We start from the raw sequence: 26,431 nt of genomic DNA, 5'->3' as shown, positions 1-26,431 counted from the left end.
TCCCAGTCTCTCCGATTTATCGGGCAAGTCTTGGACACTCACCTGGGTAGGGATTTCCTGCCTGAAGATTGAGTAGCAATAACTTTCTAGATGATCAATCTACTTCAATTACAGACACAAGTCTGAACATCTGCCTTCCTACACCTTCTGGGCCTCCTAGTGGTACCAGAGTCAAAGCTGAGCATGAGATTGCATCAGTGGTTTCTTTATTGCCAATGGTCGCAGTTCCAGAGCCATACATCGGACCTAGTGGCCTTGAGTCGGTGACTCAGGACCTAGCATGGTGGGCCAGGTGAGACAATTTGCTGAAACAGGCATTGTTTCAGCAACCTTGGCCCCAGGTGACGATGGACACGGACACATCTCTGACCGGTTGGGGTGCTCACTTGTCAGATCCTATGGTGAGTGGACTGTCTTCTGTGGATTCTCGGAAGCACATCAACTTGCTTGAGTTGGGAGTGATCAGACGGGCCTTGGTCACTTTCTTCCCCTCTGTAAAACGTAAAACTGTGTTGATCCTGATGGACAACACAGTGGCCATGCACTACCTCAACAAACGAGTTGGCTTCAGTGGCGCTCTGTAATCGCAACCCCATACAAGCGCTAATACTGACCCCACCAGCGTAAGTAGAGCCTCCAGGCTCAGTGCCAAAGAAGGTGGCCCAGTCTTCAAAACTAGGACCTTCCCGTGAGCCACAGGCCTTGATCCTTCTCGACGCACCCTCAGCGCGCAACGCTCGGCCAGCATCGGCAGCCACTCCGACGTCAAAGGATAAGCAACCGACATGAGTATCAGCAATCGACCCTTTGTCCTGCTTGCCCAGACTGATTTCTTCAGCTCCATGGCGCAGATCTTGACGGGGACGATCATGGCGACATCGACCCTATATATTCATGGGCTGGTGCAGTTGTTTATTTTGACGACCAGGCAGACCTCCTGTCATTGGTTCAAGGGCTGCATGATGCCAGTGGGATTGACAAATCCCTGGATGCTGAGTTACAACAGACTCAGCCATACACTCATGGCCATGCTAAATTCAGGTTTCTGGTAGACAGAATGATTGACACTTCTGCAGTGCCAGACCAGGGGTATCAGTTGACTGATATCTTGGAAGAAGGTCCCACTATGCCACTGAAACAGGCTATAGCCGAACCAGTCACCTCCTTGTTCCAGCGGCCCTGCTCTATTCCTCCAGCGAACTCTACGTTGACTGGCAAGTACAGGCCAGCAAGAGGATATCCATCCTTTTTGTCCTCTCATCCTTCCCGGAGGGATTAGTTGAACAGGCGGCCATGGTCTCCACCAGGGCACTTTAGTCTACCTCAAATCTGCCTCCTGACAGTGAGGGCATGAGAGTGGATGCGGTTGCTAAGAAAATCTTCACCTCTGGCAGCATGGCCTTGAAGGACACTAATGTTTCATGTGGGTTTCCCAAATACTCCTTTGGCCTCTGGAAGGCGATGGAGCACACAGCCCAGTATATCCCTGAGGGGGAGCTGCAAGATGGTTTTACATAGCTGGTGGATGATGGGAAGGAGGTGGCCAAGCAGTTGTTACAAGGAGGCCTGGTTATGGTAGACAGCATTGGCAGATCCATGGGGTCGGCAGTGGTACTTAGGAGCAGGCCTACCTGCGCTCCTCGTGGTTTTTCCCTAATATCCAGAATAGGTTGCTGGAGCCTTTTGACAGGGATTTCCTCTTCGGTTCAAAGGCAGATGATCCCCGGAGATGTTCAAGGAGTCGAAGCTTGCCACAAAATTGCTGGGCCTAGGTGCGCAGCCGGCCAATCCTGCCTTTTGGCTTTGTTTCTAGGGGCAGGGGCTACATACATTATGTCACTTATGACAGGAGGCGCAGCTCCCACAAACCAGTTACGGGCAAAAGCATTTCTCGCCCACAGGGGCAGAGGGGCTTCCAGAGAGCTCCATCCTCAAAGCCGCTTTTGTTTCCCCTCCCAAAACTCGGCGGTTGGAGGACGGCTGTCCGAGCATTGGCCCCAATGGTGGGAGATTACCTCCAATGCCTGCGCCCTGGAGCTGGTGCAGTGGGGTTGTCTGCCCTTCTTAAGAAAACCTCCATGCCAACCGGAACAGGATCTCCAGGAAGAACAGTGGGCCCTTTTGTTGAAGGGTGCCGTGGAAGAGGTACCGTCCGAGCAGAGATCGTCAGGCTGGTATTCCCGGTATTTCCTGTTACCCAAAAAGGGTGGAGGTCTCCGTCCCATTTTGGACCTCAGGGCCTTCAAGAAGTTCCTGAGGAAAGACATTCAAGATAGTGAAATTATGCACACTCGCTAGTTGGCTGGTGTCCATAGATCTTCAGGACACTTATTTCCATGTGCCCATATATCTGAAGCACAGATGGTTCATGAGGTTCCTCATAGGAGACAAGCACTATCAGTTCAAGGTGCTCCCCTTAGGGTTGACCTATGCACCGAGGGTTTTCACCAAGCTCATGCAGTAATCGCAGCTCACCTCAGGAGATCCAGTGTCCACGTATTCCCGTACTTGGATGACTGGCTGATCTGAGGGAGGTTGGCGGAGCAGATCTAGTCTCACCTCAGGGACACCACTCCACAGGTTGGGCTTCTCCAGGAACTTGCAGAAGTCTGTGAGAAACCTGAAGATGTCTCCCTGGCCAAACAGCCCTGGTTTGGCTTACCTCTTTCCTCTCGGACCAACCCTCCTAGGTCCAACTTGGGTCCTTCTCTCCTCTTTCTCACTCTCTACCTGTGGTGTTCCCCAGGGATCTAACCTTTCTTCCTGGCTGTTCAACCAATACCTGGCACCTCTCGCCCACTGCATTGCTGCTCTCTGCTCCAACTTTCAGTGCTATGCGGATGACACTAAGCTAGTTTTCAGGCTCCCCTCTACCGCCTCTTCTGCCTCTCTCATCTTGGATTGTCTGTCTGCAATCAAGGAGTGGTCTGGCGCCAATGATATCTGCCTTAATGCCAGTAAGATGGAGATCCTCCTCATCGGCACACTTGCACCTTCCTTTCCGGTCACACTCCCTTGGCCCTCTTTCTGCTCCCACCTGCGAGGCTAAAAACCTTGGGGTCATCTTCGACTCCACACCCTCCTTCTCTCCTCACATCACTGACATCTGTAAGAAGTCATACTACCAGAGGTATTCTTCCTTTTTCTGACCTTCCCCCAGAAGCTCACTGTCTGTAGAGCTATGGTTCTCTCTAGGCTGGACTACTGCAACAGCCTCTTTTTAAATCTGCCTGCCTCTACTCTCCACCCTCTACAACTCATCAAGAACAGGACTCCAAGACTTGTCCTTTGCCTCAAGCCCAGGGATTGTATCTCTCCAGCCCTGAGATGTCTCCATTGGCTCCCAGTGGCTGCAAGGATCAAGTTCAAGACCCTCTGCATTGTCCACATGGCCTTCTGGGGCCTGGGACCGCAATACCTTGAACTCCGTCTTCGGAAATAGCTTCCTACTCAAGCTCTTCGCCCCTCCACCTCCAATTCTTTGAGGGTCAGTCTCTTCTCTAAGCAATGAGTTGGGAGTAGATCTCTTTCTTTGGCAGGCGCCTCCCTCTGGAATAGCCTCCCTGCCTCTCTCAAACTTGAGCAGAACCATCTCCGGTTCTGGAAGCACCTCAAGTCTCTCCTCTTTGCTTCCGCCTTCTTTCTTCCTCTCCCCTGCTGATCTCCTGTCTGACACTGGACTGGTCACCTGGCTACCCTCAGAATTCCTGCCCAGGTCTCCGTGCCCGCCCAGTTGCACATGTGCACTGCCTCCTGGCATCCCTTGCAAAAACAGTCCCATTACCGGCACTTATTGGACACCTGCTGTCTGCACTATAACCCTTACACTTGCCACCTGCTGGCTGCACTACTTGTTGGTATTGATGCCTTGTATAGCACTCTCCTATCCTCTCCTTCCCCTGGCACTCCCCCGCCCCCTCCCTGTCACTAGGCCTAGTAAGATTGTTGTCTTTGTCCTCCCTCTGCTTCCCCTCCTTTGCCTCGCCGCACCTTGTGACACTTGTGTATAGGCGTGTTATAAATATCATATCAATGCAGAAAGGGGGGACGTTGGCCATAAAAGGCACAATGGGCTAGACAACACCTTAAACCCAATGTGAGAGGTCACAGGCAGCCAGTGTGGATTGTAATGAAACAGTGTGATATGGCCACATTTCTCAACGCCTGAAAGAAGCAGGAGGTTGGCACTTTCCGTGCCACCTGAAGTTAAGTCACATATGCCAGGGAACTTAGAAAAAAAGGAATTGCCATAGTCAAATCTGGAAATAATTTGCGTTATATCAACTGACATCAGAGTATAAAGGTTAAGAAAAGGGAGGTTATTCTACAACTTAATGTGGAAATAAACTACTGACCAACCTGGGGCGTCCGAGAGGCAAGTGAGAGCACACAATCAATTCTGACACCCAGGTAAATGGCATGAGCGCCAAGCTCGGAGGAAGGACAGGGAAGCATGTCAAGTGCCTGGTGCAAACCCAACACCCAATATACAGTTTTGGAAGAGCTCAGCTTAGTCAGTGAGAAACCAGTCGCCTGTTCACAGTTATCAGACAGCTCTGAAAGTTAGTGATACCTTTGCTGAGCTCCCAAATACGTGTAAGAGGATCAGAGGGTTGCGACTGTAGAGTCGGAATCTGTAGGAGTAGATTAGCCAGGCCACAGGCAGAAGAGAACATGTTAAGGAGAGAGGATAAGGACGAACCCTAGGGCACACCACATCCTGTTAATCAGGGACTCTGATATCAAATGACGCATCATACCTGCTTATGTTCCATTAGCCTGGAAGGATTGTAAAAAGGAAAAGGCAGAGTCCCTGAGGCAGGCATCTCTTAGACCAAGGAAGATCTAATGGTCAATGGATGAAGCCCTGATGCAGGCATCTCTTAGACCAATGAAGATCTAATGGTCAATGGCTGAGTCCCTGATGCAGGCATCTCTTAGACCAAGGAAGATCTAATGGTCAATGGCTGAGTTCCTGATGCAGGCATCTCTTAGACCAAGGAAGATCTAATGGTCAATGGATGAGTTCCTGATGCAGGAATCTCTTAGACCAAGGAAGATCTAATGGTCAATGGCTGAGTCCCTGATGCAGGCATCTCTTAGACCAAGGGAGATCTAATGGTCAATGGCTGAGTTCCTGATGCAGGCATCTCTTAGACCAAGGAAGATCTAATGGTCAATGGATGAGTTCCTGATGCAGGAATCTCTTAGACCAAGGAAGATCTAATGGTCAATGGCTGAGTCCCTGATGCAGGCATCTCTTAGACCAAGGAAGATCTAATGGTCACTGGCCGAGTCTTAGTCATTGACTATTAGATCCTAATTAGTCCGAGTCCCTGATGCAGACATCTCTTAGACTAAGGAAGATCTAATAGTCAGTTTTGTCACAGGCAACCAAGGGCTCCAAGAGAATACTAAAAGCTTTCCACATTCACTGGGCTTATGCAGTTTCACATCTGAATTTGTTCTCTGGCACCAGATACACACATGATTACTCATTAGTGATAGGCGGTGTCTTGGCAAATCCTTCATAGAACAGTTTCCCCCTGTAATGGGACTTCACCCATTCTACCCTGCAGGATAGGAGCTACCATTTAGTAAAAGGTAGTGCACTGAAGAAAGGACATTCTATATTTTATTTTTATTTTATTTGTGTGATTTAGTTTACAAAAAAAAGAACCTTTACACACATGTTCATATAAAACAGTAAGCATAATAAAACAGTATTCCTCTTAAATGTCAAAAGACATGCATACAGTTCATAAAACCCATTTTAGAACAAAGACATATCAGTTAAAGGCAAAAGCGACTTTAAAAAATGCATCACAGTAATTACCAAATGATCATTCGGGTTTAATAATAAGTTGCACCACAGCATTTCACAAGTGATTGAAGTGCGACTAATAAAATATAGCGTACAGGCTTCTTCGCATGCAGCAGTAAGAGTCAAGCAATCAACAATTAAATGTTTCAGGGTTTTACTAGTAGATCTACAGAAACGACACAGACGGTCTTCTGTAGTGCTGTGGATACAGCAAGAAGGAACATGAGAACAGAGACTGATCACGAAAGGATGTATTACTTGAAAGTAAGTTACTACTACACATATAAGGGGATATGAATGGTGGTCGACCACTCCTTCCCTTCTCTCATCCCTCAACTGTCTCTCCTTGCTCCTGCTTCCATCCGTCGAATCCCCAGGAACTCTAATTCTCCATTCCATAGTATTACGCAATATTACATCTTCACTAGACGTAGAAGACCAAGTCCCTAAAACATCATTCGTTGGAACCAAATTTAGTTTTATGCGTAGCCAAAACTTTGAGATTTATCGAGGCATGTTTTAAGATTAATTTCTGGGTGGAATTAAAGGGTTTAACATCCAAAGGGAAATGCTCAAAGATCCTTGTAACAGAGAGCAGCCTTTGCCTGTTTTCAATCCAGTCGCTTTCAAATAATGTCTTTTTTACCTTAGCTGGATTATGCTCTAATTATTTAAGCGAAACTGCTCTCACATTCAACATGGACAACACACAACTCACCCAATCTTAAGAGGCACACAATTGCACAAATAAGGTAGAGGCCAGTGGAAATATTGTGGATCGCAGAAGTAAAGTTATTCGCCAAAGGACCTTAGCCTCTAATGATGTATGGCCCAAAATGTGCGGAACCGCAGGAAATGGAGTACCCATTGGAAGGGACAAAAGTTGCTTACAAATAAGGGGCTGCGTCTTGTCCCACTCCAAGCCGTCCTCATGTACCTTGGCCCCATAGGTCAGCCTTGGAACGAGCACCTGATTATACATTTTGAGTGCCGGCAGTAGTGGAAAACGGACGTATTTTCTGTCAAGCACGCGAAGCTGAGAGGCGGCCAAAATCGTGTTGAGCTTCAAGGCCTGATTAACCAGAGACAGGGACTGGTTGGCTTTAATCACAACCCCAAGATACCTAAACTCGCAGACCTCCTCCAATCTCTTACCATAAATGTACCAACCGAAGTTAGGCCTACCCAACAAAATCTTCCTACGATTAATAATCAGGAACTTAGACTTGGTCATATTAATTTTCAGGCCGAGGTCCCTGAAGGAATCATACGCCAGTGCCAAAGATTTTTGAAGGCCTATTGCAGTATAATCAAGCAACACAAGGTCGTTGGCATGAAGAAGATAATGGATTTTAACAAGACCCAACCCCGGAGGATTGACCACAATGCCTGCTAATGCTGCCCTTATTCCAAAAATGTTTAACTTAAACAGAAAAGGTGCTAACACACACCCCTGGTCTAAGCCGCGGTCCACAGAGATCCACCCCGAGTAAGTACCATTTTGATCCAGCCTCACTTTTAGTCTGATGTCTTTGCCAAAAGCTCCAGCATGAGAACCAGGGCCTCCGGACAACTGCAGGACATAAGCGTTCCGCAGAGCCTAGAGCGATTAACGCAATCAAACGCCTTAGATATGTTGGGAAAAGAGAGAAACAAAGTACGCTGGGACTTAAACCCTGATTCATCATAAGCTGTATCAAAAGACAGTTCAAAGCTGTACTCGTTCCCTTACGAAAGCCTGATTGTTTGAGGTCCAGCTTATCAGCATCAACTGCCCATCTTTCGAGCTTGCAATAGAAAGCCTGAAAAGATTGTGTAGGTGGCATCCAACAGGAAGATGGGGCAGTAATTCCCCAGACCCACCCTGTCGCCTTTTTCTTTTTTTAAATATAACCACTACAATAGCCTCCTTCCAAGTCAAGGGGCACCTGGCCTGCCCAACAACATTCCCAAACAATTGAAACAACACCTCAGTCCATAGCAACAGGTCTGATTTTAATCTAAAGTTGGAAAGGCCATCAAGGCCCGGGGCATTCGACGACTTAGCCTTCCTAATAGCCAGCTAGATCCCCACAAGGTCAACAGCCATCAGCTCCCAAGTCGCTGCACCTGAAAATGCCCCCATACTCCCAGGCACACAGTGCACTGGGAGACTTACAGGAGCGTTCAAGTTACTAAAATAGGTCTCCCACAAATAGCCAGAAATCGGCTGATGCTGCAATGAAGATTGCACATTACCCCCTCGTATCATTTGCCAAAGATTGGCCGAATCCCTTAAGGCCAGGACTGCTGGCATGTCCTCTGCATCTTTTTGTAATAATAGGCACAATGCCCCTTTGCCCAATTTCTGTAAACCTGCGTCAGCTTCGATAGGACCAATGTTTGAGCTTTCCTAATCTCCCCTCTCAGCTTTTTCTTCCTGGCCCACACCACTGCACTGAACCTGTGAGAAAAGTCCAGACGGTTACGATCCAAATGTAGGCTTCTCAACAGGATCCATCTTACGAGGACATCCTGCATGTGAGGGGTGAAGGAATGGGGACACGTCAATAAATACCCCCCACTAGATCGTGATCTATCTTAGTGTTAAAACGGGCAGATAACTTGGGACACCAAATTACAGCATGATTATGGGGGCTAATTTTAATAGAGGTAAAAGTCTGAGCCAAGTGGCCAGTTATACAAATGCCTACGTAGCCTGCCCTAATCATCAAATGATCTCTAGAAGTCTTGGGACTTGCATCATAATGGTCAAAATTGGGAAGCATGTAAGCAGAAATAAATATAAAATTCAAAGTAGATCTATGGGAGCCAACAGCCCAAGCATATTTAGGGGGGACATCACCCGAGATGTTCCCCTTCAAAGGGACAAGATCCAAGCTATCAAGAAAATCACGAAACAGTAGCCCTCAGATTTTTGCAGATACCGAAAAACATCTGGTGGACCCAGGCGGCTACCAATGGGCATCCAAACATTCTGAGTTAAAATTACCCATAATCAATCAACCCACATTTGGTAATAAAGGATAAAAGTCAAATACATTAGTAATAGAAAAGTCTGCCAAAAGAGTCGACACAGGATTGTAATAAATATTTAAGACAATAAGCACCCTTGTAACCTCATCAGAAGGGTTCAACCATGTCACTTTACAACCTAAAATGTCAGGATGTCCCACAAGCACGTTTTCAATTGGAGCCACGGGACACACGCCAGGCACTAATTAAACCACCTTATGGCCTCCCATCCAAGAGTGGGGTGTCTAACATAAACGATTCTTAGATACAAATCAAGTCAGCCTCTTTCCATAGGTCCTCGTTATAGAGGAGATGGCAGAACCCACACGTATTCCAGGAGACAATCCTGGCAGGGGCAATTCATTCAGGACCCCTTTGTGGTGGGTTATGCTCATGTAAAGAATTTATAATATGTGACCAATCATACATCACAACATGATTGGGTGACTGAGAAGAGCCAACATTGGATGCAGTTATGAGGGCCAATTTTACATTTATAGTTAGAGGTTCACGTGGATTAAGTTCAGGTCCACCATCTCCTCCCTGGGTAAGCCCTTTAGGAGTAGCGTATGACCAGTCCTCGGACAAGGAGTAGCCCATGTTTAACAAATATTCAGCTTCAGCCACAACAAGCTTTTTAATAAGCTTAGAGTAAAAGCCAATTTTTACCATGTCCACACGCCTAAAATCCAGAAAGGAAACTCTAGCGATGTCCTTTGAAGTCAGCGATTGTAGGCCTGTTATCTCACAAAACAGAGCTAAAATATACTGCTGATTCAACGGATAGAGCTCTTTGACCTTAAATGTGTGTTTCAGGCATGAGTGTAACAGCCCGTCCTCAACCAATGGCACCAACCATAACGGCAGTCTAAAGAGAGAACCCCCAGATGGACCCTTAGGCGCCCTATCAAGCCCCATTGGCAAGCCTCTGGACCCGAACGGCCGCAACAAGAATACTCTCCTCGCTTCCATGGTAGAGAAATGTGCAGGTGCCCCAGACAATAACTTGGAAGTTTCCATGGGTGGCTCAAAGGAGGGAGCAGTCGGCTGCAATCTAACAAGGACAGGTTTTAGGGACATCTACCTGTGGCCCTTACACTCTCCTTTCCTGATACCAAAGTCTGAGCCAGAGGCTCACATTCCTCTGGAAGGAAGGAAGGCAGGGCCTACTCATCAGACTCAATTGAGTAGGTGGAAAAGGAGACAACGTCCATCCTTCAAAGGCCACTGCTGCAGTTTTCGGTTTAAGATAAGATGTGTTCAGCGATTTTCTATTCACATCAGGGTTAGGAGGACAGGACTGGCCGGCAACAGCCTCCCGACCCTGAACATGGACCTTACCTTTGCTTGCGCTTACCCTACACCTTAAGGGCGGATACATATGCCAGGGAATTTGAGGGCGTGCACAAGACCCTCTAGGGGACTCAAAATCATCAGAGAAGACTTCCGTCTGGGCCTTAATTGATCATAAGAACTTAAGAGAGCCTTTATTATTTAAAGGGGGCACCAGGCTAGATCTTTTAGCATTCTTGGATTTCTTTTTTATTTTGCGACAAACCTCAACAGACGCTACTGGCTCTCCAACATTAGCTACCATGGCAGAAGACAACAAACCCTCCCACCCCCCGATCTCTGGCGGAGGTGGCTGAACTAGTGCTTAAAACCCACAGGAGCTTGGGTTTCAATGAACTTGTGTGCTGGGCCTTGTGTGCTGGTGACCTCCACCTCAAACGCAATTGGTGGCTCCCCCAACATTACCAAAGATGGACTAAGATCGGCTAGAGAGGTTTGAGCGGCAACAGAAACCAAGTTAGAAACTAAGAGCTCCTCCAATGAAGGAATTCTTACAAATAACTGTGGGGGCGCTTAAGGCCAAAATAAAACCTTCAATAAAATTGACCTTTGCAAGTAAGTCTTTTAAGGATGACCACACTTCTCTCAATTCATACATATTTAAATTGTGACCTTGGTCAATATTATCCAATATCTTGAAAGAACAGAAAAAGAAAAAGCATCGACTACTGGCTCCTCTTGAGCCTGATGATCATGTCTCAGAGTTAAACAATTTTTGAGGTCGTAGTTCAGCATCACATCAGAGGAAGGTGATGAACAGCGTGAGGTAGGGCCAGGCTGATTTTAAAGGTTATGGGCATCAGTCAAGTTAGGCGAGCCATGACATATCGTAGGAAAAACATCACCCTCAGGCAGTAAGGACACACACTGAGGAGGGGGGCGCTTACAGAGCTGAATCTCATCAATTCCTTGTCTGGAGAGAAAGGGGCTTCCCAAATGAGGCTGCGCTGAATGACCCCCCAGGGATAAGTGCACACTTTTAGCGAGCTCGGAAGAAACAACCGGAGGAAAAATTGAAACATCCGACACAAAGTTCGTACTCATACGGTCTAATAGATCCTCTGGGTCCACTTGCGTAAATAAGCACGACCCATCAGCACTCTTCAGCCCGGTAGTATTACCAGCCGTCACAGATGCCCTGCGTGGGGCACACATGTGAGGGGACTTCACAGCTGGCAAAGGATGGTCCAGTATAGGCATATTGCCCACCCTTATACATAATTTGAACATCCAACAGGGGAGACATTAGCTTTTCTGAGCTCAAAACGCTGTCCCCCAAAGACGCCCCAACTGCACTGAATTAAACCCTGTTAGTTTGCCGCTGAGTAGACCCTGCATAATGTACAGCAAGCAGCAAGCAGCGATAGAGCGGCCCCAGATTTAGCAGTCACTGAGCACTGTACCTTCAGCCAACGGGGCCTGTAAGCAAGGCTAGGATCAATTTACGTCCCTTGACGTCCTCTGGCGGACCACGGAAGACCACTTCAACGTGCAGCTTGACCGCCTATATTAAAGTAGTGCTAAGAACCAGTAGAGAGTAAACTTAAAATGCTTTATGCTCTAGTGGCCTATAATAGCCTTGTATTGCAAAAGTAGCTACACAGCAAGTTGTGAGCTTGTATGTGTAACCATTTATTATAGCAAAGCGCTTAGCAATTCAAACAGCTTATTCATTCATACATGCATGAACATGTTTATACATGTAGTTTTGAGAAGGGCAGTGCATGAACCTCAAATGCATACACCCCACAGGCTGTGAAGTCAACTCCATTTTATTTTCTGTGTTAAAGGAATAAGCAGCAGGTTGCTTAGGCCAGGACAAAAGCAAGTATGACGTAGTAGAGTCCTTGACTTGGGACCTACATAGATATTTCAGCAAGTTGCTTTGGCGCATCTAGATAAGAACTGATAATTTAATTAACATCAAATTAAGAAGTGATAAGTTAGCATCTAGCTAAGAGCTGATAATTTAGTATCAAGCTAAGAACTGATAATTTAATTAACATCAAGTTAAGAATGGATGTTAGCATCTAGCTAAGAACTGATAATTTAGTATCAAGCTAAGAACTGATAATTGAATTAACATCAAGTTAAGAATGGATAAGTTAGCATCTAGCTAAGAGCTGATAATTTAGCATTGTGCTAAGAACTCATTATTCGAATGTCCTTGACTTAAGAAGTAGATAGATTTTTTTTACAAACCTTTTTATTACAAACCTTTAAAAAAAAAAGTCGATTGATTTGATTAAATAAGATGAGACTTGATGCTTAACAGACAAACAAATGTGTTTGAATTCTACGTGAACTTGGAGAGTTGGGATATTGTGTTATTCTAGAGAGAATGCATGAGGGATTTTGATATGTGTAAATAAATACTTCCTTTTTTACATCGTTAGTCATGCTTGGCTTTAAGACGTTTGTACAATGAAATGTCAATCGATAACACTGTGATGTAATGCATATTATGCCTCTTTCCCTGAAGCCTTTCTGTTTTGTGAAAACCTTCTATATCTCGATATATGTGCATTAGACGTGGCAGGAACTGCCGTGGATGTGTTGTGAACCTGGGAGTAAGCAGTACGTTTTAAGGGTTGTACATTGATAGAGCTGTGCAATTAAGTTGGAAAAGGAAATGCACTCCGAGTCCCTCCGAATCCATGTTTAGAATCTATGTAGTAAGAGCATAATATTGGTACTGAAAGAGACGAGAGGAGACGTCCTCTGGGTTCCAGTTCAGTAGATGGGAGCTTCCCTGTCGCATAAGAAGGGCGCTAGACCTTAGCTAAGCCAAGAGCTTGGGGGGAGGGGATCATCACCTTAAGGTCAGAGCCCAGGTCCCAAGGGAAAGCCCATACATACAATGAGAGTCTATAGTTATTGACCCAACCAATAAGTCAATAAGCTTTTCCGAATGTTGGTGCCCATTAATTTGCATGAGGTCCTCAGGCAAAGTGTTTCATAGATGGCTACCTTTGCACAGAAGGTAAAGTCTACCTTCTGAATATCCAGAAGAGAGTCATTTCAAACAGCAGTGATTCAACAATCATAATCAGCCGTCATTGGTGTGTCAACAACCATGCCAAACTCAGTAGCACCGTAGAAGCACTTCCTTCTCTCAGAAGCACCTTCAATTGCAGAAGAGATGTCACCACCTGCATGTCCTCTCTCATGGCAGATAACAACATCCTGTGCCACGATCACTACGCTGAAATAGATCCAGGCATGCATGTTTTGTCTGGTGCCTAATAAGGTGACTGTTCAGATTGAAGCATTTTCCACATTCAGTGCACCGATAAGGTTTCTCACCTGTATGTCTTCTATGGTGGTAAATAAGGTATTGTTTCCGAGCAAAACCTTTCCCACATTCAGTGCACTCATGAGGTTTCACACCTGTATGTGTTCTATGGTGGATAGTAAGCTCTCGCTTTGTAGCAGATCCTTTCCCACATTCACTGCAGACATGCCTGTATGTATTCTCTGGTGGTTAATAAGGAGCCCCTTCCGAACAAAACCTTTCCCACATTCAGTGCACTCATAAGGCTTCCCACCTGTATGTGTTCTCCGGTGGATAGTAAGCTCTCCCTTTGTAGCAAACCCTTTTCCAGATTCAGTGCACACATTCGATTTCTCACCTGTATGTCTACTCTGGTGTCTAATAAGATACATCTTCCTAGTAAACCCCTTCGCACATTCAATGCACCCACATGGTTTCTGACCTGTATGTGTTCTCTGGTGGTTAATAAGGACTAGTTTCCGAGCAAAACCTTTTCCACATTAAGTGCACTTATAAGGTTTCTCACCTTTATGTGTTCTCTGGTGGATAGTAAGCTCTCCCTTCTGAGCAAACCCTTTCCCACATTCAATGCACTCATAAGGCTTCTCACCGGTATGTCTTTTCTGGTGGCTAATAAGCTCTCTCTTATGAGCAAACCCTTTCCCACATTCAGTGCACTCATGTGGTTTCCCACCTGTGTGTGTTCTCTGGTGGCTGATAAAATGTCCCTTATGAGTAAACCCTTTCCCACATTCAGTCCACTCATAAGGTCTCTCTGCTGAATGTGTTCTCTGGTGGATAGTAAGATCTCCCTTTTGAGCAAACCTTTTCCCACATTCATTGCAATCATATGGTTTTCTCACCTGTATGTGTTCTCTGGTGGATAGTAAGCTCTCCCTTTCTAGCAAAGCCTTTCCACATTCACTGCAGATATGTAATTTCTCGCATGTATGTGTTGTCTGGTGGCGGACAAGATGTGCCTTTCGAGCAAACCCTTTCCCACATTCCACACACTTATAAGGTTTCATACCTGTATTTGTTCTCTGGTGGATAGTAAGGTGTGGTTTCTAAGCAAATCCTTTCCCACATTCAGTGTACTCATAAGGGTTCTCACATGTATGTGTTCTCTGGTGGCTAAGAAGATCTCCCTTCTCAGCAAACCTTTTCCCACATTCACTGCACTCATGAGGTTTCTCATCTGTATGAATTTGCTGGTGGCACATAAGTGGATCATGCAAATGGATGCTGTTCTTAAATGCAGTGCACTGATAAGGGTTTTCACCTATGTCCTCATGTGGGCAGTAAGTATGTTCATGAGATGGCAATTGCTCCAACATTCTGTGCATGTGTAAAGTTTTGTGCCAGTTTATTTTGTCAGGTGCTTAATGACAGGATCTTTTTCACTGAACCTTTTCCAAATTCAGAGCACAAATGAGAAATGTTTTTCTTACTGCACATAACACATTGTCATGTTCATGCTAGATAGCTCTCTCCTCCAGGATTGACAGAATGATCTAGCTTGGTTACTGGATGTTACCACAAAGCGGTTGCATGGATGGAAGCCATCAGATATCCAACAAGTTTCTCAATCTCAGTTACTGAATACTCTGAAAAGACAACTGGATCCCAAATTTGCACCCTTCTAAGATGCCTGGAAATTGCATATTCTAACAATGAGGCTTTTCACTGAGATAGTCCAGAGAATCAAACAATGGCTGTTGCATTTCTGGGGCATCAGTCACCTATTAACATAAAAGCAGATGCACATTATTAGTTTCAACACATTCACAATCGCAGGCATCACATGTAACAAGAAGACTCTACTCAGTAGCAGTGATGTTAACTCAAGTAGTAACTTATACGACTTTGAAGTGCCATCTATTGGGGAAAGGCGCCCTAATAGGTGGCAGAGAAGTGGTGCTCCAATGGGAACATTTAGTGGAACAAAGATAACATACAGCATGAATAGTGGGATTCATTTTTCTTTAGAACATTTTAGCATCCAAAAAATTGGGAAAAAAACGCAGGCTGGGTAAAAAAACATTTTAAATGGATATTTTAATCATCAGGAACATGTATATATGTTCTACCATTTTAATTATTCAGAAATGATTACATTATTACATGGAAGCTCCAGATTTCCATGTACAAATGATAATGGCAGGAGTTTGACACTAGGTCAGCAGCTTGTCACCAATCAGACACATGCTTGACCAGTCTATTATGTAAGAACTGATGATTGCATTACATTTGGACAAATCTGTTTTGGCCCAAACATGAATAATATATTCAACAGCCATTACTTTAGAAATGTGACCTGAGTGTTCAGAGAGAACACCCTTTAATAACTCTTACTTTTAGTGGTGTTTTAGGAAAACAAATATACCTTCAGACACTTTAAAATTGATTTTAAAAAAACCTGATGTTGTAATATTACAAAATATATTTTAATAAATGAAGAAATATATAAATCCATAAAATGGCAAAACATTACATATCCATCTCATTTACCAAATGATAAAGCATGTTAATGTAACAATCACAAGACAATTCACCTCAGAGTGTGAAACCTAGCACCACACTAAGCAAGCACAGTACATAATCACAGAAATGCATTGATTGTCAACAATATAAAAAGAAAAATAGGAACTGTGGTATATTTTTCCCCATCAATGTTGAATCATATTGCAATTCCTATAACACTGCTCGACATGTTTCAATCCCCAATCTGGTTGGGATTTTCTTCAGGGGATAGATGAACTTTTACAGTGCATGGTGCCTCACATGGCTGTCTTTAGGATTACTTATAAGTTGATCTGGTGAAGTGTAAATCCAAAAATTATTTCATCAACAGCCTTTCTTTTTCGTTGGTGGGAGTATGTGGCTGGGATTCTAGATATTACTACTGCATGGTGAATATTTATTTTGCTGTCCTGTCTAGGCTAGCTGAACCCCTAAATTTGGCAGGTGTGCTCCAATCGTTGAAGTGGTGTGCAATCCTGCAGAGCCTCTATGCGTCTTGTGAGAACACTGTCCGTTTTCTCACACAAACAGTGTTCCCAAAAGCAACATTGAGGAAACAAGGACTGAATTGTGATTTAAAGGAAGATCTCTTCCCACAGTGAAACTGGCACCGGCCATGCTGTCACTACATTCAAATATTGACTTTAAACCTAGATAAACTCCAAACCCATCCCTCTCCCCCAAAATTGACAGAAGAACAAGCTTGTGTCAGAGACCAATAGGATGATATTTCTGGCAATGAGATAAAGCATATAAGAGACTCTCCGAACTCCACAATATCGCCCCATTTGCCTTCCTAATTGTTTATACAAATGCCCTATCGCCAGGTCCTGAATTTAATTTGCAAGAGGGCTCCCACTTCTGTTTCTCTGTTCAAAATATAACTGTAGTTCTCAGGAGGGGGTACACACTCTGTTTTATTGCCAAGGAGTGTGTGTTACTCACCAGGCTCCCATAACCCGATCCAGACCCTCTTTTGAGGATTCTGATAATTGCACCCTAAGGTGAATCTCAGCATGCCCCTGTGCCCTCTGTGCTGTGACCAAGAACTGCTGTCATCACATCCCTAGTAACCAGTTGGGATGTTGCACCATCTCTTCTTATATCCATGAATTGATTGCCACAATTTAGTGATTTACACACATGATTCCTGTTGATCTACTGTGGAGATTCTTACCACCCTACTCCAGGGGAATCTGCTCAACAAATCTGAATGTGCGAGAATTTCATTGCCAACATATGTTGCAACACATATGGCACCGACCCTGGAATAAGATGTATGTACGTGTGAATAGTATGCATAGTTAGTCACCCCAGGATGCGTGAGACACCATTCGTCCACCTGTTGGTCTGTCAGTCAGTCCTACCTTACATATATTGTGTGTGTAGTGTAGGTAGCTATCACAACAGTATATGCAATAACTTTTGAACGTTTCAGTATGGGGGGCAAAACCAGTTTGCGGTGACCTGATTGAATCATGTTTTGTGAGTGCTGCATGTTCTGAGTGGATAATCCCTAGAAGGCAACCTCCCCCTCATCTGTCCTCAGCTGTGTCATCTGAGCAGCCACCACCTTAGGCTGTGTGAGCTTAACCACCCTTCAGAAGCAACACCTTTTAGGGTGTCGGGGTCCACAATATTTAACAATCTTGGCATAACCATATCCCTGTGTGGCACGTACCAATCTCTAATCCCCTTTGAATCCATTTTCCGTGCTCCCCGAATGATGATCCATTTATCTGGCCACAATGTACTATAATAAGTGATTGCAATAAAAAGTACAATGCCCTGCTGTACCTCAACACCCTCCATCCTAGTATCTACATGCGTGTTTCTGAACTCACGGAGTGAAAACTAATTAAAAACATCAGAGGTTCTTTACTAAGATGCAGAAGGAGCCAGATTCCTGCCCTTGACCCACTACCCCTCCCAACATACCAACTCCATTGGTTCATTCAAGAGATACTCATATCTTTGACATCAACTTGCTCTAACAAAAATGTAATTCACGTTTTCCCAGATCCTTGCATTGTTCTATAAATTGGTGAACTGCTTTCAGCAGGGCTTTCAGTATCCTACGGCTGAACACTCTCCCACAATTTGGAAATGTAATTCTAGCCGGGGTAAAGGCTGTGCTTGGCCCGGGCACTTTGCCTCGCTGCATCATTAATATCGCATCAGCCTGCAGTGATACTGTGAATGACTTTGCTTGCCAGTGCTTGGTTTATTAAGCCACACCTTGCTGCCTTTGGCCATCCCCACCACTCTGTACTCTAGGGCCTGGCTATCGTCGTCAATGCTTCCCTTTCCCAGGTGGGCTGCCCAATGGACAATCCCACCATGGTAGGCCTGAACCTGCAGGAAGCCTGAGCAACTGGTTGGTGGGAGGACTCTGGAAAGCCTAGATATGGATATGGATTGCTCCTTACTTCTGTCCTCTGCCTCACAGGTGTTGTACTGTGCAGTTGCCTTCCACAGCCTTCCTCCTCTACATGCGGTATGTGTGAGGAACGAGGCATACTCCTCTCCAGTCCAGATGGTCCATGTCTGTTAAAATGGATTTCTAAACTCTGACCTGGTGGGCAGAAGTTTAGGAGGCCACCCTAGTTTAGTGGAACAAGTGAACCTTCTGGACAAACCAGACCAATCTACGGTAGTTTGGCAGGCGGTTAAGACTAAGGGGGTCATTGCGAGGTAGGAGGTATCCATGCCGCTATTAGCGGCATGGCTACCCCCTTACCGGGTACCGGGTCCAGGTTCCTTGAATGAGGAATTACTGGGCCATTGCGACCTTGGAGGGCTCGGTAATTCCTCATTCAAGGAACCCATCCCCATTCCCATTTGAGCCCCCATAGGGCTCAATGGGAATGATGAGGGTGCTAACAACGGGCCCGTTGTTAGCACCCTGGTCTGCTCGCGGGACTCCTAAGGACGCCTGGTTTTACCCTTAGTGGGTCCCGAGAGCAGAACTCGTAATGAGGCGGTAAGGGATTGACGGCTCTGGCACCTTTACCGGCACCGTTAACCCCTTAACGCTTACCTCATAATGACCCCTTAAGTCTCAGGTGGGGTGAGAGTGATCGGAAGCCCACAATGAGCACACACAGTAAAATTCCACAGATTACTCTTAGACAGATGTATATCAAAAATACATGTATTATAGACCTTTATAACTAAACACAAATAAAGCACAGCAATAATAAAACAGTTACCATACACACTCTTCACTATGTATACAAGATGTGTTTTCCTAATGCATATGAGGGGAGAAAATAACCACAATCTGCAACAGAAGAGGTAAGTTCCAACAAATTTTGCATTAGGCCGTTCTTCAAAGTCAGTCCCTATCTTGTGCAGTCCAGTGCTATGAAGTGAGAAGCCTTATGCTCAAAAGTACAGCAGTGCATTAACAACGCACAGTCGTGCGGAAAGCGAAAAATCGGGTTCTCTTCAGGGAGCTGCAGCTGTTGAGGAAGGGGATTGGTGAGATGAAGAATAAAGCCATACTCCTCGAGGAGGATCTACCCTTGCAGATAGAGTGACTATCGTAGTTCGGGAATAGCTGGGGAGGGCAGGCTAGCCCAGTTAAGATGAGTATCTTTTCAGGGATTCTCGTACATAAACAATAAACAGATGGATGTGCTGGGGGACCACCAGTAAGTGATGCAAGTACTCACCGACCCTCGACCCAGTCCGGGCCAAACTTTGCCAGTCTAGTCCAAATCACAAGTAGAGTTTACCCCTACAGTTACAGGTCGCTCCGGCTCTCAGCGGCTGCTGAACGGGATGATCGTCCGTGGCGGGACAGTAGCCTTTTCTCAGCTCTTGAAGAAAGGAGAAGGAGAGTTCCGGTGCAGCAGATCTCAGGTCACGGAGGGGCAGCTCTGCAGGCAATTACAGCGACAGTCACCACAGTGGCGTGACACAGGGACTGTAAATGCTTGCTGCTGCGTTGTGCAAGCTCATACATCGTGACCCAGAGGAGCTAGGACTACAAGCTCCGGCGGGAGGGGGCCCAGGACCACAAGTAAGCAATTCCTTAAGTGTCGAGTCTGAACGCACAATGGCAGAGCTCCTATACGATACCCCAGGTTCGAGCTGGTCAGTTCGCTGGATGGCCCAGGAACACTTCCGAAGAGGCTCTTTGCAAAGGTAAGTAGGAGATGCTGAAATAAGTTAGTCCCACAACTCCAAAGGATTGAAGCACCCTTGCAGGCCTTCTTGGTAAGATACAACAGCAGAGGTCAGGGTGCTAAACCTTCCTAGTACCTCTCCGGCAGTTCCACAGGTCTGTTTTTTCGTTCAGGATATATTTGCCTCCTTCTGTAGTGCAGTGTGAACTTCAGGTGATCGACCTGGAATGGATGCAGAGCCCCCTCTCTTATCCAAGATTCATTTTGCGCTCAAATCTGGGTTAGCTAATTGAAGATCTGCTCTCTTGCATGCACGTCAGGCATGGGCCAATCGTGGCCCACAGTGGTTCCGGTCATTCAGGCCTACCAGACATCCTGGCACCAGTGGTGTGGATTGGGACCAGACAGTCCCAAAACTCTTCCTGGGCACTAGCACACGTGATATGCAGGAGCCCACAAAAGATGCAGTTTTCGTGGGAGGCTGCATGCTCAAATAAGGAATACCCGGGTCTCTTTACCTGGCAGAAGGCAAAGGGACAAAATGGCCAAAGGACAGAACAAAAGACTTAATGGTATGGCCATTTTTGGCACTGGCCAAGGTCTTGGGCCAAACGTGGTAAACGTGCTATGGTCCCTAAAAACGAAGTACATCCTAGGCACACTTGCACACCAAAAGAATCCTTAGAGGGTATCTAGGGCCATAAAACAAAAGGACCCCTATGCGCCGTACTGTAAGGTACTTGGCACATAGATAAAAAGTTACCAAGAAATGGCAACATAAATTAACATCGCGCACCGGCGAATCAGAGCAGCGTATAACTGGTACAGAAGATGGGCTGCGAGAGCTGCAGCACCAACTGGACGGAGTCAAATCGCGGCTAAAATCAATGGAAGTAAGAGTGGACGAGAGTGAGGGTAGATCGACGTGCAACAACATCCGAATCCTCGGCCTGCCAGAAAACACAGAAGGTCCAAGCATGGAATTATTTCTGGAACAATGGATCACCGACATGTTTGAGCCCGACTCCTTCTCCAAGTTATTTTCAATAGAAAGAGCCCACCGCATACCGTCAGGTTGTCCGGTGCCTGGCGCTCCACCACGCACCGTGATCGCTAAACTCCTTAATTACAGGGACCGGGACGCACTACTCCAACGAGCACGGGCTAAAGGCACACTGACTTACAATGGGTCCAAAATCGCCTTCTTTCCAGACTATACCAGGGAGGTGCAAAAAGCGAGACAATCGTTTGATCAACTTAAAAGACAACTGCAGACCCTGAATGTGAAGTATGGCCTGCTGTTCCTGGCCCAACTGAAAGTATACCGCAAAGGCACCACTGTCCACTTCACAGACCCTAAGGAAGCTTGGAGATGGGTGTTAGGAAAGGTTTCATAATTGTATGTCATTTTCCCTCCATCTGTCAACCCCCAAACGTTTTGCTGCTGTTTTACACCCTGATCTAGACTTTGCCAGAGAAGCGCAGCCCTGAGCTGCACTCCTCTGGGATTTCGCTCACTTTTTATGGGGAAACTGAAGACAGTCAGTACTGGGAGACTTTGTTTCCCTTAGTCCTTTCCTCATGTTGTAACTTTGATGCAACATGTAACAAGAGTGCAATGTAACTTACTTTACAGCACCCTTGGGTCTTTAGTCTTTCCAAAGGCCCTGGAAACTCTCACTGGACTTTTCATGAACTGTGCAGATGTGTCATAGGCAGGACTGGTGGCAGCTATCGTTTTTATGTATTTTTCACCCTTTCTTGCCATGTTAACCACGCTTACCGCGATTGGCACAAATAGGTGGCCTGGCTCCCAAAATGGCCATGCCACAAGGTTCTTTGTCCTGTCTTTTGGCCATCTTGCCCCCTCACCTCCCCCAGGTCGAGCCTACCCGGGTAAGTCCTTATTTGGTCATGCACTTTCCCGCGAAACCCAAAGCTTTTGCGGGCTTCTGCATGCCTGGTGTGTGTGCCTCCAGGATGTGGGCTGGGATGTCTGGTCCCAATACACATCCTGGGTGCCAGAGAGTCTGGAGTGTCCTGAATGCCTGGGACCACCGTGGTCCGTGATTGGTCCACGTATGGAGTGAGTGTTTGTGAGCAGATCTCCCATTGGGTCCTCTCCGTTTTGGCGCGAAGGGAACTTTGGATAAGAGGAGGCTAGAAACACCACTACCATGTCAATCTCCTGAGTTCACATGAACAAAGGATAGGGAGCCAAGTATCCAGCAACAAGAAGCCGAGTCGAGGAACCGCTGGTGACCCGCTGGAAGGTTTGGCTCCCTGCGCCCGCTGTCGTCCCGTGGGACCCCTCTGCGTCTGATCGTCCTAGAAGGTCTGCGAAGACGCTTCGACCCATTAGAATATTGGGATCAACTATTTTCGGCACCTTCAACAAACCCTTCAAGTAAGCCTCTTCGGAAGTGTCCCTGGGCCAACCAGTGGGCTGTCCAGCTTACACGGGACGTTTGCGCTGATACCGCCGCCGTTTCGAGGAGGCCCTCGAAACTTGGTATACTGCTTGCTCCGGGTCCATGGCACCCTCCCACCGAATTTCATGTACTTGGCATTCCCAGGTCTGAAGTGAGACGAGTGCGCCCGGACTGGAGTAAACGCGGTTACCCTGTTGCCCTGCTGTGGCAACGACCTGTGCAAGTTCGCTGCCTTTGTGTGCTCATTGAGGTCTTTCAGTCACCCTCACCCCTCCTGAGACTTAGTCTTGACCGCCTGCCATAGCTACCCTGATTGGTCTGGCTTGTCCAGAGGTTACCCTGTTCCAAGAAACTAGGTTGGCCTTCTGAACCTCTGCCCATCCTGGTCAGAGTTCAGAAATCCTTCTTAACAAATTGGTGTACAGCGGTGGGATAGGACTGAAGGTATCCAGTGTTGCACACGAGTGAAGGCATTTCAAGTTATTTCAACCAGGACACGTAGTGAATTGTTGTGGTATAACTTTTAAAAGGCCATAGTCCTATCTAACAGTATGGAAACAAGTACCTTGTTAACTTTAAATGCTTCTAAATCCGAAACATTGAGAAAGATGTGTGCTGAGAGAGGTGTTCCCTCTCAAGGCACCAAATAAGAAATGATCCAGAGAATCATAGATTGGCAAGAAGCTCAGCTTAGAGCTTCAGCTTCTGAGGACAGTGCAGAAGGAGGTGGGGCTGCTCTCACTGGTGGAACTGATGGTTCTGCCACTGCACTGATCCACAGCACCCATGAGGACATGGAGGAGGGAATGTCTAGTGTTTCCTCTGCTAGTGTTGATGGGGAGGCCATGCTTGAATTCAAGAAGCAAGAACTGCTGTTTAGGCAGAAGGAGCTTGAGTTCAATATGGCCAAACTGAAAATAGAGCAGGCAGAAAAACAAACATACAGGGATCATCAGTTGGAACTGGCCAAGCTTCAAGTTGCCAATAGATCCAAGGGTCCTGGACATGGGTCTGGGGCCTCCTCTCATCCAAGGTTTCCAAAAGATCTGCTCAGTGTGTATGAGGAAAAGAATGACATTATGGATTGGCTGAATACATTTGAGTATGCATGTGAAGTTCAACAAGTTGACAATGCTGATAAGATGCCTGGTTACTTAGCAGACTGCCCCATTCTGGCTGCAGTGCCATTATGGAAATGTCAAAAGGTGAGAGAGCAGATTTTGCAATGTTGAAGCAGACTCTCATCTTAAAGTTTGGAAAGACTCCTGCCCAATACTTAAAGAGGTTCAGAGAGTATAAAAAGAAAGAAGGTGGTACGTGGGTATCTTATGTAACTGAATCCTTAAAAAAACTTGACTGGCTGGGTTGAAGGCTATGCAGTTTCTACCTTTGAAGGCATGATAAGTCTTGCCATGCTGGAACATATTTTTGCATCTTCTTCCCCTGAGCTTAAGCAGCATTTGGCAGCTTCAAATGAGATAGATCCTAAGAAACTAGCCATTGCAGCAGATTTGTGGGTGTCACATAGAGTATCCCATAAGGACAAGACTCATCCTGGTAAGCAGGAGGAAGGGAAAATGTCCAAAGATAAATAGGGCGGGGAAACTGATAACACTTCCTCCCATGAGGGCCACAAAAAGAAAAAATAAGGGTAAGACACAAGAGAACTCACAGGGTAGTGGAAGCCAGCCTCCAAAACAGAACTCTGGTTATAATAAGCCTCCCTATGTAAACAGACCCAATGGATCTTGTTTTGCTTGTGGAGCAACTGACCACGTGAAGGGGGATCCAAGATGTAAGGTTAAACCTTTGGGGGTCCACTCTGCTAATCTGGCCTTCTCCTCCTATGAGGAAGAAGAGATTACGGGGGCATCCTTCTCCTCAGACTCCTTCCCCAGTGGGATAGAAGCTGAGGTAGTTTTAGTTTCCCTGGGTTCCTGGGAGCCTAAAGTCTCAGAGGCTTATGCTAGGATTCCAGATAACACCAAGCGCTACTTTAAAGACAGTGTGCTAATCAATGGAGTAGATACTCCAGCTCTTAGGGATAGTGGGTGCAGTCGAACTGTAGTGGATTATACATTGGTAGACCCAGAGGAAGTTGCCAGAGCTACTCTTATGCCCACTAAGTTGGCTGATGGCCCACCTCTCATGTTCCCAGTAATGCCTGTAAATCTTACTATCAATGGTACAGCAGTCAGGATTCCAGTGAGCATTCAGAGAAGTGTCACAGGAAAAGTCTTGTTGGGCAATGATCTCAGAGCTTTAGGGCTTGTGGGAGACACTGCTGACAGACCCTGCACAAGATCTCAAACAAGGGCAGCACTGGCCAAGACCACTGCCCAGCCAAAGGGGAAAACCCAAGGCTAAAGGAGTCAAAAAATCAAAAAGAGGGAAAGAAAACATTCCCTCTAACTCATCTACCACTGAGGTGGAAGTAGTTGGTAAATCACCAGGACCTGACGAGGAGGTGGTGATGCCTGAAGTATTGGACCCCAATGACCATCCTGAACTAAATGATTTATTAGTAGAAGGTGGTCCTGACAGGGATGAATTCAGTAAAGGCCAACGTGAGTGCCCATCTCTGGAAGGCCTAAGGAGATAGGCCTGCTCCCAGCTTGAGGGTGAACCTCCTGGGAAGCATCGGATTTATTGGGAAGGTGGGCTCCTGTATAGTGAACCCACAGAGTCTACAGAAGGAGACCATAGGATGTTGGTGGTTCCCCTTACTGTAAGACCCTTCCTCTTGCAGCTGGCGCATGAAGTGCCCCTTGCTGGTCACCTTGGAATTAAGAGGACCAAGCAAAGGTTATCCATGCACTTCTACTGGCCCAAGATGGGGGTGCAAGCAGAAAGTCACTGCAGGAGTTGTGCCTCCTGCCAGTTATCTGGTAAGAGTGGCTCAACAATCCAAGCTCCATTGGTACCACTCCCAGTTGTGGGGGTACCATTTGAGAGGGTAGGGATCGACATTGTTGGTCCCCTTGACCCCCAAACATCCTCAGGCAATAGGTTTATCCTGGTGCTGGTCGACCATGCCACCAGGGATCCTGAGGCCATCCCATTAAAAACTGTAAATGCCAAGCCAATTGCAAAAGCTCTACTTGGCATCTTTACTAGGGTTGGCTTCCCTAAAGAAGTTGTGTCTGACAGAGGCAGCAACTTTATGTCCAAGTATATGCAGGCTATGTGGAAAGAATGTGGGGTCACCTACAAGTTTTCTTCTGCCTACCACCCACAGACCAATGGTCTGGTGGAAAGGTTTAACAGGACCTCGAAAAGTACGATTGGGGCTCTGGGAGAACCTCAAAGAAGAAAATGGGATCTTCTATTACCATGCTTATTGTTTGCATACAGAGAGGTACCACAAGAGGATGATGGCTTCAGCCCCTTTGAACTTCTGTTTGGTCATCCTGTAAGGGGACCCTTAGCCATAGTCAAGGAGGGGTGGGAGATGCCCACTCCCTCCATCACAACTAACTTAGTAGATTATGTGCTAGAGCTCAGAAAAAGGATGGTACTCCTGATGGGTCTGGCCAGTGACATGTTGAAGGCAGGACAAGCCCTGGTGAAACACTGGTACGACCAGAAGGCTTCCCTCATCAACTTTACACCTGGTCAGAAAGTCCTGATCATGAATCCCAAAAGGTCTAGAGCTTTACAGGATAAATGGTCCGGCCCTTACACAGTGGTGGAGTCACTGGGTGAGGTCAACTATTTAGTGGACCTTGGATGGCCTGGACAGGCTCCAAAAGTGTTCCATGTAAATAGGCTGAAGGCTTTCATCCCAAGAGTTGAAATCGCAGCACTGCTATTGGCTTCAAATGTTGAGGCAGAGGAGTCTGAACCTCTTCCTGGCCCATTCCAAGGCAGTCCTTCA

General features: G+C 46.3%; 2 pseudogenes; one reads left to right on the top strand and one right to left on the bottom strand.

The window, feature by feature from the left end:
- The window catches only part of LOC138498096 (zinc finger protein 850-like), a 371,655-nt pseudogene that overhangs the window by 123,306 nt on the left and 221,918 nt on the right, over window positions 1-26,431 (top strand).
- On the bottom strand, window positions 12,365-14,494 carry LOC138498744 (zinc finger protein 432-like; annotated as a pseudogene).

The sequence above is a fragment of the Ambystoma mexicanum genome, chromosome 5q, assembly GCF_040938575.1.
Source record: "Ambystoma mexicanum isolate Mex_15411 chromosome 5q, UKY_AmexF1_1, whole genome shotgun sequence".
Classification (NCBI taxonomy): domain Eukaryota; kingdom Metazoa; phylum Chordata; class Amphibia; order Caudata; family Ambystomatidae; genus Ambystoma; species Ambystoma mexicanum.
This window is presented reverse-complemented; position numbering and strand designations above follow the sequence as displayed.